Consider the following 19,502-nt stretch of genomic DNA (forward strand, 5'->3'; position numbering starts at 1 on the left):
TGCACTTGCTACTACATATTACCTGTGTAACTTTTAATACTGTCTATACCGTTTTTGTATCTGTAAAATGGAGATGGTGAGTAATGACAAGGGGTCTATCTTATTTTTTTTCCTCATGAAAACCACAAGCAAAACATTTATCTTCCATATAGCATTTCATTCTGTTTGAGGCTGTTACAAATGTGTATCATTTTGTTTAGGACGATCAATATATTGACTCCACTCCATTCACTCTAAGTATTTAGTTAATGGCTATTATATAATTTTATTTTAAATTGTTCATTCATTCATCCAACAAATATCCATTGGGTGTATCTCTTGATACTCCCTTATTTAGAATATGCCCCCATCACAGAATCTTAGATCCAAGGGCTAAAAGGGACTTATTCTAATTTTCTTAATAGAAGATGGAAAAACTGAGACCCAGAAGGTATTGTGACTGATTCAAAACTAGTTACACTAGACTAAAACATCTAGTTAGTGGCATAGCCAAAAATAGACCAAATACTCTTACTTAATCTTTTACCTGAAGTCCTTGAGCCATATTTCAAGATGGCTATCTATTGTTGCATAAGAAATTACCTTAACGTTTAGTAGCTTCAAACAATAAAAATCATTTATTATATCTTACTATTTCTGTGGGCCAGAAATTTAGGCAGGACATAGTGGAAACAACTTGACTCTGTTCCTTGATGTCTGGGACTTCAGCCAGAAGTCTTACAGGTAGGGGACTAGAATCATCTGAAAGCTATTTCATTACATGTGTGGCAGCTGATGCTCATCCTATTGATTAGAACATCTATACTTGGCCCTTCCATGTGTTATGTCCTGGGCTTCCTTACAGCATGGTGGCTGAGTCCAAGAGCACGTGTCTCAAGAAAAATAGAGAGCCAAGGAAAAATAGATGAGCTTGGAGTCCTGAAGAGTTACTTCTGCCACACTCTGAAGGCCAGTTCAGTTACAAAAGTACTCAGATTCGAGAAGAGGGACCATAGCCCCCACCTCTTGGAAGAGTGTCCACATCACGTTTTAAGAAAATAGTGTGGGATGATGTACCTATCCTATTGGAGCCACCCTCTTTGGGAGGATACAATCTGGCACAAGTCAGAGATTATTTATGGGAGCCTGGTACAAGTTGAAAACCATGTCTATCAATTTTTTTATATAAATGAGGCAAGAAAGAACCCCATCGAGGATATATCTCTGAAAAGCCGAAAGCCAATCCTGCTTAAGCAATATATCCCTTCAAAAAAATCCCACATACACACAATACATACTCTCCATATTTAGTGTTCTGATTTTATGCTCTAGCTTCAAGCTCTGGTTTATTAATGCTATGTAAATGATAGTTAAGTAATACCCTTAAAAATGAATAACGATTTTCTCTTTATTATTTTCTACAGCATTTGAAGAATGACAGGGACTTTAGCCCCATTATATGGACTCTCAAGAAGCCAGGAAATAGTTACAATATATCTGGGCAATTGAGTGGAGTAAGGCCACTAAATGTCTCCTATAACCTAGAACTTTCTCCTCCCAACCATTTATTTTAAAACTTCCTCTTTTCTTCTCTGTATCTTTATATAGAATGTAGCTCTGAGAGGGAATTGCTTGTGCATTTCTTACAGTTTCTCTTCTAGTGCCAGCATAATCCTTAGTACTTTATGTATATATGTTGATATATGGCAATATATACTGAACTATTTTATCTTCTTTCAGAAACATTATAGAGTGTGTACATGCTGGAAAATATCAAAAGACTTCCTTCCTATTTATTCATGGGAGAGAAGTAGAATTTTATTGGCTTTATTTCCAATATGAATAAGTAGGCTCAAAGTCCAAACCCATGGGAAACTTACACAAATGTATATTAGAAAATCTCTCATTATTTTAGAATATTAAAAAATGTGTATCTGAATGTTGAAAGACAAGAATTACTGACAAACCTTAAACCCCGTAGGATATTATTTTCCATTGTGATTAGTGCAAAATAACTAGAAAAGTTAAAACTTTTTAAATCATATAGCTAATTTGATTTCATGATGGAAAACCTTAGTCTTACTTTTTATTTTTAAAACTTACTACAAAAAAAAAATAAAATAAAAAAAATAAAACTTACTACAATGACATCTTGGTTTGGAAAATAGTCTGTTTTTTTCAGCCTTACATTTGCTGTTATAGTTGGGCAAATATCAACATAATTTAGTAGATTCAAACGGTTTGTCACTGTGGCTACTGACACCAGGATCCATTGTTGTTATCTTATTTAATCATCGCTATATTGCCTATAATAAGTTAACTATATGCATAAAGACAAAGTATTAAAATATAAGATGAAAAATCTCTCTAATCCTTTCAATTTGATGTCAGTTATTTTGTTGTATAGGTCCCAAAAGAAGAATATCCTTACTAATTCATCCTTTCTAAACCACTAAACAAGTAGATGATCTAAGTCCTTTTCAAAATTTCTGCCAGTTTACTTTGGAAATTATTTTCTAATATTTTTAGAATGTAAAACATAGTCCTTGAATTAAAAATGTAGCTGGGACAGAGTCCTTGATTCAAGCATCATTAATTGAATGGCCCTTAAGTCAAACCCCCAACTGAAGAGTCCTTTAAAACTAACTTAATTCTAAAATACATTCCTAAAGAACTACATGTATAAAATTTTCCTTGAGGGGCACCTGCGTGGCTCAGTGATTAAGCATCTGCCTTTGGCTCAGATCATGATCCCGGGGTCCTGGAATTGAGTCCTGCATCAGACTCCCCACTCTGCCTATGTCTCTGCCTCTCTCTGTGTCTCTCATGAAAAAATAAACATTTTAATTTTTTTCCTTGATGCTATAATATAAAGACAATATTGAAAACTTTAGACATTATTCAATCATGATAATTATGTATTCTATAAAAATGAAAATTTTGGATCATATCAAGTGTTTCTTATCACCTATTTACCAGAGTCCCTATAATGGTGTATTTAAAATTTAATGACCTGTTTGGGAAAATGTCTATAAATGAAGATCACAAGGCTTTTTAGATGGTTCATGAGTTTCTTTCTTATAGCATTGATGTTTATGAACTTTTGGTCTATAATCACTGTCCACACTTTCATTTTTAGCATGAACTAAAAACATATTTTTCCTGTCAATTCCAAAAAAGAATATGTCTATAAAAAGTACACATTTGTGTACACACACATGCCATGGAGGACATAAATGGATGGGACAAATGATTCTTGAATTCCTTTGCCACTCAAGTCCCACATAAACTGAAAATGTGAGGACCACATATCTGCATAATGTCTGATTCCTAGTTTATCTGAAATTTTCACTTCATTAATTGATTTACTCTCTCGGCACTTATTTTAGCATAATATAAGTGCAGTTTATTTGAAGTTAATCCTCCAAATATTCCTGGCTGCAGAGTGCACAGGTGTATGTCAGTCATTTTGTGACTAGTGAGAAGCAGGAAAGTCATAGCCAGTTTTTTCCGTATTGGGTACCTAGTTTGTTGAATTTTGAGCAAAGGAGCAGGGAAGAAGAACCTAAATTCCCAACTTTTAACCCAGCTCTGTGGAAATTAAAATCGGGGATGTTATTGCATAGTCACTGGGAACATGGAATACAAGAATCTTAAGATCTGATATTGAATCCCAGATCTGTCACTTTCTTATCTACAAACCTCCCCTCATAGGGTTGTTGATGAGAGGAAAAGCCTTAAACACTGCTCTTTACACACAGTTATTAGCAGACAAATAGCTCAATCCAAGGGCAGCACTCCACCTGTGATGCCCTTGATAGACTTTCATTTCAAATTGGGTAATTAAGAATATTTCAAGGACCCTACCCACTAGACCACTCAACTACTATTTACAGTTATAACTTTCGTTTTGTTTATTCAATTTAATTCAATTGCATTAAGCCTTTGTCAGTGCACATGCCTCCTGATAGCCACACTTCCAATATATCCAACTGGAAAATATATCACATTGGCTTTGACTTGTTCCTCTCTTTTATTGACTAAGTACATTGGAGATTTGCTTTTAGTAAAATCCCCAAAATATATAACTCTCCTGTCAGTATCTGTACACCTTTCTTTGTATATATACCAAATAGGAATAGAGGTTTTTGTTTTTTTGTTTTTTTTTTTTTTTTTAGGAATAGAGGTTTTAACTGTATGTAGTATCTATGCTTCCGTAACATTCTCTGAAGGTATCCTTTGACATATTGTAACTTGATCCTGGAAATCATATGTTAGTCAAAACTTTGAAGTTTTGTGAGATCGGGAGCATCAATTCTTATAGAGGAAAATTGGGAAGAGGTAATTAACTTCATCTTATCTATTGCTCAAGGGAATACAGACTCCATCAACCTAATTCCAGTTCTGTACAATGATGTAGGGAATAGTTTCTTTGTTTCTTCCACTTTTCTTTCTCAGTCATTGTTCCTTTCCTTGGAACCTGATTCACCTCCCAGGTTGTCTCAAAAACCCCATTAGTGCCCATATGCACCCACCTGCCTTACCTAACCATGCCCCCTACTGCCTTTCAGTTCTGGCTTGCTACCTCCTACCCCCTGCTCTTCATTGCCCTGCTTGCTGGTTGTCCTTTTGAAATGCTGCTGTTACACTAATAATTTCTTAGTCAGATATTAACTGACTTATAACAGCTTAAGGAGGCACGCCTGAGTGGCTCAGGGGTTGAGCATCTGCCTTCAGCTCAGGGTATGATCCCATAGTCTCGGGATCGAGTCCTGCATCGGGCTCTCTGCATGGAGGCTGCTTCTCTCTCTGCCTCTGTCTCTGCTTCTCTCTCTCTATGTTTCTCATGAATGAATAAATAAAATCTTTTAAAAAAAATTCATAAAAAACAGCTTAAGGTTCGCCCTTTTACCACTTCCTCACCCTATTAAGTGTATTCATTGTGTATGCTCAACAAGGAAGTGTTCTGCTTCCCCTCTGATTATCCTAAGGCTGCTTCCCTTTCATTCTCACTGAATCAACCTAATTTGGCTTATTGAGGCTTCATTCTTTTCTGATCATTAGCCATTTCCTAGAGGAGAAGTCCTTGCTTAGGAAAGTAAGCAAGGAAGCTGAGACTCTCCAAGACTTATGCTTCAGACACCAACTGGAATAGAAAAAAACCAATCACCATAGCCAAATTTTCAACAAACAACGGAGCCAGCTGGATAGTTAGTAGCATGTAGTAACAACAGTGCCCTATTCTTTCCTATAGGGCCATTTAGCAAGTTTCTTCTGTAGTATAGTAATTTTTTTTTAACGGACATTTAAGGAAACATACTAAGGTATATTAACTACCACCTCTGTGACTCCTCTTAAAGCCACTATGAATTGGTAATATAGCCCTAAGTGTGACCCCAAGAAACACATGTCTCTTGGAGAATATGGCTAAGAAATTTTGAAATTGGTCTTTAATAAAAACTACTTCAGGTCCTAAACTAAACTAATGAGCCTTCTGACAAAACCTGATTGTCCTTTGGTATACCCTGTCACAGTTAAGTGACACTCCCATCAGTCGTGCTCTAAATCTCAGAAACCGAGGATTTATCCTGCATACCTTCCTCACCCTCACTTTCCCCAATGTTTAATTCACAATCAGTCCTGTCAATTTTACCTCTTAAATCGTTTCCAAATGGGCAATATCTTTCTCCTAGATAATTGCAATCACTTCCTTAACTAGTCTCTTTGCTTCTACTCCCACTCCAAATTTTCCTCCAAGTTATCTCCAAGTTACCAAATTCCCTCCAAATCATCACTCCTCCCTCTGCCCTTATTAAAACACTTTAAAGTCTCTTCCATGGGGTCGTAAATTATAGAGTCAAAGTCTTCAAGGGGCCTATATGGCATATCAGTTTTCTAGGACTGGCATAACAAATTACCATAGACTGTATGGCTTAAACAATGGAAATGTATTTGCTCACAGTCTGGAGGCTGAAAATCTGAGATCAAGCTGTTGACAGGATCAATTTCCTTCTGAGACCTCTCCTCAGTTTATAGATGGCCATCTTCTCCCTGTGTCTTCACATGGTCTTCCCCCTGGGTGTGTCTGTATCCTCATTGTCTCTTCTTTTTTTTTTAAATAAACATATTAGTTTATTTAAATTCAATTACTTAACATATAATGTATTATTAGTTTCCAGAAGTAAAGGTCACATTGATTCATCAGTCTTACATGATACCCAGTGCTCATTTTAATGTCTATATTCTCAACTTCACTTTAAGTGCCATGTTGGTGAGGATCTCATATATTTTTGTTTACTGTATTTCCAAGGTCTAGCACACTATGTGGCACAAAATAAAAGCTCAACAAATAGAAGTTTTTGTTTGAATAAATGAAGTGAGCCCAAAAGTTTACTGTGTTCATGAAAGCATCTAACTAAGCAAACAAAATTAGCATAAGGAAATGATATACACTTTGTTTCTACAACCCTGAGTAAGAAATCAGAGACTTATCATAGAAATCTCTAGTTGTGACCAAAATCTGGTATCTGTCCCATAATGATATACTTTATTTAGTTCCCACACAGGCAGTACCTCTGTAACGATTGAGCATTATTCATGACCTCTGGACATTTGACTAGTTTCTGTTGAAAATTTTATTATGTTTGTTTTAGTTTATGATTCATTTTTGTTTTATGCTTTTTTCTTTTTGCTTTTTTATGATGATTTCAGCACTCACCACTGATATGCTTATTAACTAGGCAAAACCACCCTAGTGAAGCATTTTGATGATGCAGCGCTCTGTTTTTGATGGTAGCTCAAAGCAGCTGTCACTGTACTTTCACTAGGAATTGTGCAATGTCCACAAGGAAAAGAGAAGAGCTATTAAAATATCTAATAGCCCTGATTGAATGTCTTCTATTTGTTGGCCACATTCTGGAGCTCTCCAGGAATGGATGTCCTCATGATACTTTCCAAACCATTCTCTAATGAAGCAAGGCATCTACTTCTCTCTAAGCAGTGTCATCAAATTGAGTTTTCAGTGTTTGGCATGCTGCCCTCTAGAGGGAAGAAAGGATCTTGCCCCTTAGGGAGAGAGAAGAGTACAGGATATATCCTCTATGTCCTAAGATCCTGACTACATTTTAGAACACAGGAATTTTCTTTCATACAGAAATCTCTCTTTCCTCCTCATTGTCCCGGATCACTGAGTATTGCAGTGCTTAATACTCAATTCTCTATTCATCATTCTCCATCTTCATACTCTTGTAGAGTTGTTGGAAGTTAGCTTACAGTGTGGTTGTTCATTGTATTCATCCATAGTCCTCATCTTGCCCGAATTCCTACAAGTAGCTGATTGCAGGGCTGGGACCTGAATTCATATCTCCAAACTGGCAATTGCTATTACGCCTCAGCCCCACCCTAGCCAGTTATGTTATCCTTTCCCATCATGTCAGTGATGAACTCTAAATGATACCAGTCATTCAGAGCTTCTTTATTTTTTTTTTCTTCTGGTATCTTTCTTTTTGTCATTTTTATTTTTCATTGTGGTAAAATACACATAACATAGAAGTCACCATCTTAACCATTTTTAAGGACACAGTTCCAAGGCATTAAGTACACTCATCTTGTTTTGTAACTATCACCACCATCCATCTCCAAAACTTTTTTTAATCCTACAATACTGAAACCCTGGACCCATTAAGTAGTAACCTCTCCTTCTCATTCCCACTGAGGTGGTATCTCACTATGGTTTTGATTTGCATTTCCCTCATGATTAGGAATGTTGAACATCTTTTCATGTGCTTATTGGCCATTTGTATTTCTTCTTTGGAAACATTTCTATTCAGATCCTTTGCTTATTTTTTAATGTAGTTTTTTGATGGTGTTGTTAAGAATTATTTCATTTAATTTTGTTTTTTGAAAATTTATTAACACCTCTCCTTGAGAAATGCCATGCTAAAAAAAATACCATCTTAAGATATAACAAAGATGTAATTTACAGAGTTGCCAATGGAGTATATATAATATATTTTTTAGTCAAATATATCAAATATCACAAGCCTAGATATTGAACACTTTGAACATTTATCTATCTTTGGTCTTAAAACCTTAAGGGGGGGGGGTCCCTGGGTGGCTCAGTGGTTGAACACCTGCCTTCTGCCCAGGGTATGATCCTGGGGTCCTGGGATCCAGTCCTGCATCGGGCTCCCTGCATGAAGCCTGCTTCTCCTTCTGCTTATGCCTCTGCCTCTGTCTCTCTCTCTCTCTCTCTCTCTGTTTCTCATGAATATATAAATAAGATTTTTTTTAAAAAGCCTTAAGGGTTGTGATAGATATATAGGCCTATCTTATTTAAAAGTATTATTTGAGTATCTGCCTAAGATGGCAGATCACAGATTGCACATACAGTGAGAGAAAGGAAAAGATACTGCTGAACAGAGAAAATAATATGTGGTTAAAGAATTCCTGCTGGCATTCTTGAAGTACCAGATACTGCTGAGGTTAGATCCTATAACTATCTTATATGGTCTATTATTTTGCAGTCAGGCATTGCCTTTATTTCAAGCACAGATGTTGCAAAATCTAACTATTTTTAACTACATTTAAGTTATGTTATGGTAGTCTTCATTAGGAAAGGCAAATATGAAATGTAAGATAGGATATGTTATTTTTTTTCTCCTGCTGGTGGGAATTTCCAAAGAAGCAAAACAGCAATAAGAGGTAAAATGGAAAACTTGGGCAGTTTTCTATAATGTAATCGAACAGTGTTCTGTCTTTGTTTGCAGTTGTTTTAATGGGTATATTATGACTATTCCTCATTGGCCACTGAGATTCATTTCCCTTTATAGTTTAGTAATTACATTTGTGAAATATATTTTTAACAGCTAATCACCATCAGGGCACTCTTAAGAGATGTAATTAGAAAGACCATCAGACATTCTGTCTTAAACGTATTGCTAATTTAGTACTAACTCATTTTTTTTTATTGCAACGTGCTGTTAGTATTATGAATGAAGCTTTAATTATAGAGAATGGACCTCTCTGAAATGGCACTCCCACTTGGTTTAAGTGCCCTCTTTTAATCTGTGAGGTATTCCTTATTGGGGGTTATTGTCAAACATTTTTTTAAGTATTCTTCCAGTTACCAGAAGACAGATTAAAAGCAGGGCCAAACAATTAAGGTGAGATGAATGTAACTTTCCCTTCTCCCCTGTAAGCCTTCCTATTCTCTGCTTCAAAACTACACCACAGGGAACATCCCTATTAGCAACACCAGGTAAAGCCCAGAACAAATGCAAGTTAGTTTATTTTGCCTTTTCTTTTTTTCCCTTTTCTATATTTCAAAAGCAATTCCTCTGTATTATAAAAATTAGAAAATGCAGATAAGCAAAAGAAAATCACCTGCAGTCCCACCTCCTGGAGAGATTTTAGTATCATCTTTGCCATTACTCTGCTGTAAAAATTTGTGCAGTTTTCCTGGGTGTGGGTGTGTATGTGTGTTTCTAATTATTCACTTTTTCTATACTCAGAAAAGGATGGTTTGTTCCTAATACATTGACCTTAGGCATCATGTTGTAACTTGCTTGAATCAATGCGATGTGACTGAGTAGTTGTGTCTTACCTCATCTGAGCAAAATTTGAAAAGCCATTTTGTAGTTTGGCTCCTCTGGCATGACAACCACCCGCCAGGAGAACAACATGCTCCAGATCAATGCTACTCCTTCAGCCTTGGTCACAGAAAAAAAAGTCACGTGAAGCAGATCCACAGAGGGAGTTTCAGCTGCCCAGTAGCTCCATGTAACTTGAACAACAACAACAAAAAAAATCTGTTCTTTTAAGCCACTAGGACTTGGGGATTTTTTTGTTACACAGCAAATCTGACTAGTATTTTACATAGCTGCCTAAGACTTAGTTTCCACAGCTGCAAAATTACAATAATAGTATCTACACAGAAAATCTACTGAAAGGAAAAAGGAAGATAATATATTGATAGCGCCTACTGCATAAGAACTCAGAAAATTAACTTTGTATATTTCTTCAAGCCTTCTTTCTATGCACATGTAAATATATATTTACAAAAACAAGATTATACAGTGCATTCAATTTATAGTCCTTAAAACTGTTAATGTAATAAATATCTATGTAATAAGGTAATTAAATATTCTAATACAATTTTTAATGGCTGCATGGTGTTCCATAGTGTAGATGTACCAGAGTTTATTTAACAAATCTATTATTTTGAGCATTTAGATTATTTTCAAATTCCACCGTAGTACACAATATTATAATGAGTATTTAATTAAATATGAGCCAATTTTTGATTATATCTTTAGGAAAAAAATCATTGTCAAAGTGTCTCCATGTTTCAAGGATTTTGACACATATCGTAAAACTGTTTATAGTTTACAAACTTATGCAGTTAATAAACAAAAACTTTGCCAGAAGATAGTCATATATCCCCATTAGTATAGTGCTTATAATATTTAAGATTTCCTATGGTAAAATCCCATCAAGAAATTATTTTAAAATGCATGAACCCTATGTTGCAGTATTTTTTCCTGCTTCCACTGAATTATTTTAGCCAAAAAAGACATATTCTGACTTGTTCTCTAAGCATCTCATATTTATGTCGTTATAAGGAAAAGTGTGCTGAGCATGATACTATCATTGCTCTTAAATGGGGTGCTGTTGAATTTTGTGTCTTTGATAGTGTTGTGTGAAAACAGCAAAGCACATCTTACCATAGAACTCATATATATGACAATTAAATTCTTCTATATTGTCTTCTTATAATAAAATAGAATTTTTGTTATTTTATTAAAGAAACACCAAGTGTTAATTTAAAAATAACTAAAGACATTTCTGAATGACTGTGGTAATTATCCTAGCCTTAAAAATAAATCAAGGAACCAGCTTCTAGACTATGTTTCCAGTTGTGCTATTGATTTGGTTTCCTGTTCTAGTAAATATTGTCATTCCAAGTGGTCATGTGGTTTACCTTTCTGTAAACTGGGTATATATATATATTGGTGAGTGGGGTGGCTGGGCCTGTGCACTGTACAGCAATGTTTGTTCCCTGTTTTAAGTCTTGAATTTGTTATATACACAGAGCTCCATGAGAAACATCTCTGTTCTAGAGAGACAAATTAGAATTGAACTGCAATTAATCCAGTGCCACAAACTCTGAACTTCCATGGCATTTAACAAAGTATTAACTGATAGTAGTATGAGCAAATCACTCCCAAAAGTGTTGCTTTTTATATTTGAATATTCCTTTGTTAATGTATTTAATAGGCTTCTCTTTATACCTTTCTAAATTATTTCAACATTTTTCTTTCCAGTGCTTAATTAAGCTGATTCTAAAACAGCAGTTGATATGGACCAGATGGAAACATTTGGCTGGATCTATTTCCCACAGTTCTTTGGTTTAGGAGAGCACTGGGATCAACATTAGCCTTACCACTGATACTGGGCTAAGAAAATCCTTGATGGATTGAGTATTTTGATTTTGATCTTAATTATCTTTGGCTACATAGACTGCATTTAATTCTAATAGAAGGAGAAAAATATAGTACTGCATTGTTAAATTGCATACTGTAAGAATATTGAGACTGTTAATCAGGGAGTATTAGTTGTAATCTACCCCAGTATTCACCTTAGTGGCCAACTCTGCCATTAGCACAATTCCCCAGAGAGCAACTTTTACATTGAAGCACTTGTGAATAATTGCTTCAATAAAGTTAGAAAAAAGAATATAAATAATTTACATATGTCTTTGAGCAGTAATCATTCCAAAGTATGATTATTAGTTTACATGTATGATTTAGATAAAAGTCAATATAGTCAATACTGTTGATCTAGGAAGATAACATTTGTCTACTGGTTTTGTTTTGTTGTGGGATAGAGGGGTAGAGGGAGAGGGAGAGAGGAAATCAGGCTTGACCCCAACGTGGACCCCAATGTGGCACTCAATCTCACAACCCTGATTTCATGACCTGAGCCAAAATTAAGAGTTGGATGCCTGACTGAGCCACCCAGGCATCCTGTGTAATGATTTTAAAATGAGTAGCCATAAATCTCTTAATGCCTTTTAGATTTGGTTCTTGTTGAAGATTTTTGGTGGTAATAATGAATTGCTAATGAAAACTAGGAAGCCTTATTGGCCCATAACCATTCAACAAGGAATGTTCATCAAGAGACTCTAAAGGGAAATATATTGGGGTGCCTGAGTGGCTCAGTTGGTTAAGCATCTGCCTTTGACTGAGGTCATGATACTAGTATCCGGGAAGGAGCCCATTTTGTGATTGAGCCCCACATAGGGTTCCCAGCTCAGTGGGTAGCCTGCTTCTCAATCTCCCACTGAAGTTCCTCCTGCTTTGCTATTCTCTCTATATATATCAAAAAAATAAAGTCTTTAAAAAAATAAAGGGAAATATATTGTCATTATTTCAAATTAATTATTAAAAATGTATGACAAATTAGAATTCTATAAAAATATAAAGTAAAATATCTATTAACCGAGAGAAAGAATGAAATATGCTTAAAATACTGAACAAATTGTCAATTTCAAATTAAAATACTGAACTTCAAATTGTCAATTTAAGAGACAAAAATATCAAACTTCTATGTATTTTCCAAAGCAAAATTTCACATACTTTTTAAAAGAAAAATTATCGACAACTTATTTTCAATTACCAAATATTGATTTTAAATGTACATATTCTAGTCAGTGTGAAATATGGAAAGAGCATGGTTTTGAAGAACTGTTTTCAAATTTTGTCTCTGCCCCTCATTGAGAGAACTTCAAGTAAAGTCACTTAATATGTGCAAACCTTTGTTTCCTTATGCATAAAGTGAGGATAATGTTTATTTGCATTTGATATGAAGATAATGTAATAAATATAATTACTCAGTTCATTTTAGTTTCCTTTCTTCCTTTCTACCTGTTCTTTCTTTAAAAAAAAAAAAAAAAAGTCCATTTTGGGCAGCCCAGGGGGCTCAGCAGTTTAGTGCTGCCTTCAGCCCAGGGTATGATCCTGGAGTCCCGGGATCGGGTCCCACATCCGGCTCCCTGCATGGAGCCTGCTTCTCCCTCTGCCTGTGTCTCTGCCTCTCTCTCTCTCTCTCTCTCTCTCTCTGTGTGTCTCTCATGAATAAATAAATAAAATCTTTTTTAAAAAGTCCATTTTAATACATGTTTTAATTTGGCTAAAAACTACTATACTATATATTTTGAGACACAATCAGCCATGATAATAATAGGTTTTCTTGATAAACATTAGGTTCCATCTGTATCTTTCCAAAGAACATCAAAACTTTCCTGAGCCTAAAGCCTTAAGTTCAAAGGTGTTGCAGTTGAGAACAGAGGCTAAGGGAAGAACTCTGTTACCCGTCACCTTCCTACTAGCAGTTAGTTCAGGTCCTAGGAAGACCTGCCCTTGAGCTACTGTGCCCAATAACAACAGCAGAGCAGTGAATTTATATTAGTCAACTTACATTAGAGAAGCAAGTTGCCAGTCAAGGTTCCTTGAGAGAAGTCACAGGTCGTATTAGAGTAAACTCTTGGTCAACTCAGTTATTCCAATTCACTTCATTGGCATTACATGAATTCTAGCACTTACTTCTCCACTGCTTCCTTTAGCTACTATCCTGAACACAAACTACCAGAGGGAGGCAGGGGAAGTATAAAGAGCTGTCATAGGGATCCCTGCGTAGCTCAGCGGTTTGAAGCCTGCCTTCCACCCAGGGTGTAATCCTGGAGACCCAGGATCGAGTCCCACATCAGGCTCCCTGCATGGAGCCTGCTTTTCCCTCTGCCTGTGTCTCTGCCTCTCTCTCTCTCTCTCTCTCTCTCTCTGTGCCTCTCATGAATAAATAAATAAAACCTTAAAAAAAAGAGCTGCCATAGAAATTCAGTCAGAGATTGGGAAAATATGAATAGGGATTACTTATAGATAGAGATGATCTAGATGCCTCCCAGACATGTTCTGAATTCACTGAACTTGGCTTCATGCTTCTCAGTTATTATCCCATCTACAACGCCAAGCCAAATCACATGCATTAAGATTACTTCTTTGGTATTCCTAATTAAATGTATGATTGGCTAAGTTTTATTTTATGGACCATAACTTCTTTACATATATAATTTTTAAAAAGTGAATTGACAAAGTGAGTCACATGAAAGTTTTCTTTTAAAAAAGAAAATAGCTTTCATTAATAAAGCACATTACCATGTTGGCTTCACCTGAAATATTAAATTGCTACATTGAAATTGACTTTGACACCATCATTTTAGACAAGTTCCTTAAATCATCATCTTGAATATTGACTAATAGGGTCATGGTGGGAAACAGTTGCTATGATGAAGACCATTTGCATCATCATGGCCAACATTGAGGGTTCCAGCTTGCCTAGCCATCTCTGATGTCATTAATCCCACTTAATCCCTATTTTTCAAGGGAATTCAGCTAATTTTACAGAAACTTTTGAACTGCTTACACAGCCATGCAAAATGGATAATTTTCAAGGTACTCAAATTTCAAGGAAATGGACCCTTAAATAATTTAATAGGAAGAAAAGGAAAGCTTTGTAATGGTTAAAATTATATCTGATATAGTGCCTTTCTCTATTAGTAAATATATGCTACTGGAATTGGAAAAAACAGGAGCAAGCTTGTCCCTTGTAAGGTTTTCAGTGAAATATCTTTGTGTAGAATCCCAGAAATGGTGAAGGGATTGGGAAACCTGTATAAATAAAGGGGGCACCTAAGAGTAGCTCCCACTCAGGCATTCTCTGTACAACATAATGGCTCATAAGTGCAAAAAGTGCATCTGACTCAGTAAATATTTGATGAGTGAATTTATAAGTACAATAATAGCTCTTTGCCTCATTCCATTCCACCTTCATTTCTGCAGAGACACAAACATACAGAGATACATGCACAATGAACACCAAGGTTATGGGAAAGAGGAGGAAAGTAGAGAACTCCAAGGCTGGCTTACAGAAGCTGGTGAGCACTGGTACAATAGAGCTTGTGGTTAATAGCCAGCAATTGTCCTGATGGGTGGATATGGAAGTAGCAGCCACTGTTAAGGATTTTGAATAACACCCCAGGATATTCCTTTATTTAATCCACTTTATTTAGGCCTAAGCATCTTCTACCCTAAGATATCCTTGAAATCAGAATCAATTGGAAATTCCTAAAGGTGACTAAGAGGAACCAAACTGGGCAAGAGGATGAACTTGGTTGTGGTTTATGTCTTTCCCAACTAAACTAGACCATACAGGCTTTACTAGCAGAAGGTTGAAGTCAGCTAGAAAAAAACTTTTGATATGAGGCATCGTAGTAGTTTACAGTGCCCACTCATTTGGGAATATGATAGGCATTTAACTAGAGCTCTTCCACTAACCTTTTAACCAATTTGAGGGATGTAGTTTCAGTAGGTTTTCATTAACTCATCTGTACAATGAGAGGTTTGGGAAATTTGAATTCTAGAATCTCTTCCAGTTCCATCGTTCAGTGAAACCAGGCATATCTTTTTCTGAAAGAAGTAGTTTGTCAGAGGTATATGACGACACAATAATGTGCATATAAGAACTAAATCATAAACCCACAATTTCGAATTCCTGTTGATATTTATAGAATGGTTTGATGTGTGTAGGACAGTGAATTCTACATAAATATTTTAAAGTTTGACTTAAAAGAGCTTATAATTTGAATCAACCAGTACAGTACCTCTCAGGAAGTCTCCTGGGTAAGAGAGAAGGAAGCTTTTCACATATCAGTTAATGAACCTTCAAAACAAAGCACAAACATATTTTTTTTTATTGGCTGTATTTCTTATGCTGTAATAGCACCAACATACTTAAATCATCTATTCATCAGGGTTGCAGTAATCTAGACAAGTCCTGTCATTTTTATTCCAGTATAATAAAGAAATGCTAATAAATCTGCAACATTTGCCTGTAACTGTAGTCTTTTCTGCTAATAAAGAGAGAGCAACACACCTTTCATTCACTGAAATCAGTGGAAGTCAACTATTAGCCAAGCTTCCTTGTTCATTACTTGGGCGCTAATTGCATGTTTTTACTGGTAAAGTAATTGATAACAAGAGCTAACTTAGAATTTAGTTAAAGGATCCATTGCTGCAGTATCCTAACATAAATATTTTTTTTTTCCAAAAAAGAACACATTGGTATTCCAACATTTCTCAGACCTTGTCCTGGTGAACTGCTCTTTCCCTTTTTCTTTTTCTTCTTTTTCTTTCCCTTTTTCATTATTAAATGAGTCATCACAAGGATTATATTTTGGACAACACAATGTGGAAAATGCTATCTTTATTTTCTACTGGGGTGTCAAAAAGACCCAATATTTATCTAATTGCTATGCTTTCTCTTTCTCCAAAATATATTTTTATATGTTATTACAATTCAACTCACAGCCAATGTTGGAGTGATAAGAACCCTAAATTAGAATCCATCTAATTTATAGATAATGAAATTGATGTCCAGAAAGGTGCAGTAACATGCTTAAAAGTCCATAATGAGTTAGAGGTTATTTTAGGGTTAGAATATGGATTCCTTATTCCTTAGCCCAAGATTTTTTTTTCCTTTACACTGCACTGACACCTCTTCCCATATTTACCATAGCTGATCTCAACAGAGACCATGAGCTTATAAAAGTTACTAGCTTATACAGAAGCAGTGAACATGTTAATTAAAATCATGTGCATTTTAAGTTCTCCGCATGGGCAACACTGCTGACAACTTGAATTTCATTTTTACAAAGCTGAGTATATTCCTTTCATGTCAGATGGCAGTATATATGTAATGACCAGGAATATAAACTTCAGAACCAGCACAATTAGAGTTTCTTCAATATATTCAATGATTCCCACATCCTCATCTTTGCCCATGCTGACCCTTTAGACTGGAATATTTTTCTTCCAACCTCTCATATTGAAGCTGAACTTTATTTTGAGATGATATTAAGGCACACATAATAAGTGCATGACGTGTTTTTAATTAAATTGATTTGAATCAAACAGTTCCTATTTCTCTATCATGGCTCTATTGGAGATCCAGTACTAGAAAGTATTGATGAGGTCACAATACCTTTTCCTCAAATTGGTCTTAATTAACCAAATACTATTTAATTATTCATTAATAATATCCATTTGAGTAATCTCACACTTTCTAACTGCATGTGATCCTGAACCATTTCTCCAAGATTTCCCACTGATTGATGTTGCCTAGCCAACTGCTTAAAGGCAAGCTATTTTTTTCATTCAATAAATGTTTATTGAACACTTACTATGTCGGGCCATTGACAAGAGTCAAAGAAAAAGTCATTTTTTTAAATCTGACATCATTTTTATTCTGCTTCCCTTCTCATCTAAGTTCTTTTACATGATGTGCCAACCTGTTTACCAAATAAACAGCTCCCCATTGCAGAGACACCAGTTTTTACTAACTAAACTTGGAGCTTGGAATTAGATGAACATTTTAAACTCATAATGAGAAGCAAAAAGCCATTCTGCTTTGCTCAATACGTCAACATAAATTGGGTTTACGATGGCATTATGTCTTGACAAATGAGTTCCTATTGTAATGAAGAACAACTTTCTAATAGATCATATAATCAAGGAGTTATCCAAACATCCAAGGTATTGCTGAGGCAACAACCCAGCATACCCTGTGGTTTCACAAAATTTATTTACCTGTTCACTTGGACTATGTCTACAGAAACTTATTAGATAGATCTGTTTCCAAAAGAAATGTCAAATTTCAAATTTGAAACAGATTCTAGCCCGTAGGTGACAAAAGGCTATAACTATTTTGAGATAAGCAGTGCCTGTCTCTTCTCTTTGCTACTCTTTGTGCATACCCTCATCCTACTTATGTTCTCATAGCCAGGGATTTAGGGGAGAGGTTCTTAACAAATATTGCTCCAAAGGAGCAATTGCCTCTGAGATGCCTTTTATAGCTTTGGGCTTTGTACCAACGCTAGGGAATATTTAAGACCTCAGAAATTCCACTTTTGCTCCATGGAGGAGAAAAAAGAAATTTTTAAGTAAAAGGGCAGCTCTTTCTCATGACTTGCAAACTTAATAGACTATGGTGGGTTAGAAATTGCCATTGAGCCAAAAGAGCATTTTCCAAAGTATATTCTGTAGATGGGTTAATAAATGTTATTGCAAAAAAAAATTTTTTGTATCATAGTCAAACAGGTTTGGAGAATGAAGACAAAGTCAAACTAGTGATTTTGGTACGGGAAAATTAAATACTTTAAAGTGCTAATGTCTATAGTAGATCTCTAAGAAGAATATAGGAAATGCTTAATTTCCTAAACATTTTTGGCCATGGAAACTTTATTTTATGCTGCTTCTCATGGGATTACTGCTATTCTATGGAATACACTTTTGGAAATGCTGATCTATGAGAATAGACACATTATTTTCAGACATTGACATTTCATATTCTTTCCACAAAAAATAAATAAAAACAATATAACTTTACATGTCAAGGAAGTTTGTTCTTATTCAATGAAGATTATTCTATTCAATCATCTTCACTGAATTAGTGATTTAGACTCTGTGTATTAATAAAAGTGGTTTCCACTGACCTACTCATCCTCTGCGACAAAAGAATACAATTTTCTAAGAGAAAAGATTAGTGATGAGTGCTCATTTGTAGATTCAAAGCAATGCAGATTCTGTTGTCCCACCCAGTAATTGAACCACTGTCCAAGATTATTTCATTTACATATTCTAAATCAGGCTCCATAATCAAGTTTTTGGATTCCACATTCATCTGGTTTATATATGGGGCTCCATAAGAGTTTTTGTTTTTAGAAAAAGGTGACTAAAAGACATCTTGGAAACCACTGCCCTAACTAGACTGCTGGACAGATCCAGAGGGCTTGTTATGCTTCCCGTTGGAAGTGTGTTCTTCTCCTACTCAAGGAGGAATGGCTAAGGAGTCTTTATAGACAAGAAACTGGCATAGAGGTGAAACTCCTTGACGAAAACAAAAGAAATAATAAAAGTAAAAGCAGAAATTAGAGTCTCTTAACTCTACAACTATGACCCTTGGGAAAAGAATAATGCTTACTGCCTTACCAAATTCTGACCCTACGTCATCCCTTAAACTAAGCAACCAACATTTACTGAGCACTGTGTTCCAGATTTCTTTCTGGTTCTTGGGTTACAAAACTGAATAAAGTCCTTCTGAACCCAACCTACTGGAAATTCCATGTTAGTCTTTCCATCAAGTTTTTTCCTTGATTCCATCCTGCAGTCTATCCATTCGTTAATCATCCATTCAACTAAGCTATAGGTTAGCTCATTTTGGGTTTCCACATTCATTGTTCTTTTTAACTTTCTTCATTCTTTTTTTTTTTCTCCTTCCTTGGAAGAATCTTAGTGAAGATGAATTACTTCTTCACCACTCTGATTCTACTCTTCTTTGCCATGAAGAAGGCATTCTTTTTCTTCCTTAAATTCATAAAGCCCTTTCTTCATAATTCTACTTATATGATC

At 35.5% G+C, this 19,502-nt stretch overlaps 1 long non-coding RNA gene across 3 annotated transcripts in view; it reads right to left on the reverse strand.

The window, feature by feature from the left end:
* Positions 1-19,502, reverse strand: part of LOC144288912 (uncharacterized) — a 78,543-nt gene that overhangs the window by 54,657 nt on the left and 4,384 nt on the right. For 2 of the 3 annotated variants that reach the window (XR_013356975.1, XR_013356977.1), the window contains 2 exons: positions 15,698-15,756; positions 9,590-9,763 (listed from right to left, as the gene is read on the reverse strand). This is a non-coding gene — a long non-coding RNA (uncharacterized LOC144288912). Of the gene's footprint in view, positions 1-9,589; positions 9,764-15,697; positions 15,757-19,502 lie in introns of those variants that run through there. The other variant, XR_013356976.1, reaches the window with a different exon arrangement.

The sequence above is a fragment of the Canis aureus genome, chromosome 18 (assembly GCF_053574225.1).
Source record: "Canis aureus isolate CA01 chromosome 18, VMU_Caureus_v.1.0, whole genome shotgun sequence".
Taxonomy (NCBI): Eukaryota; Metazoa; Chordata; class Mammalia; order Carnivora; family Canidae; genus Canis; species Canis aureus.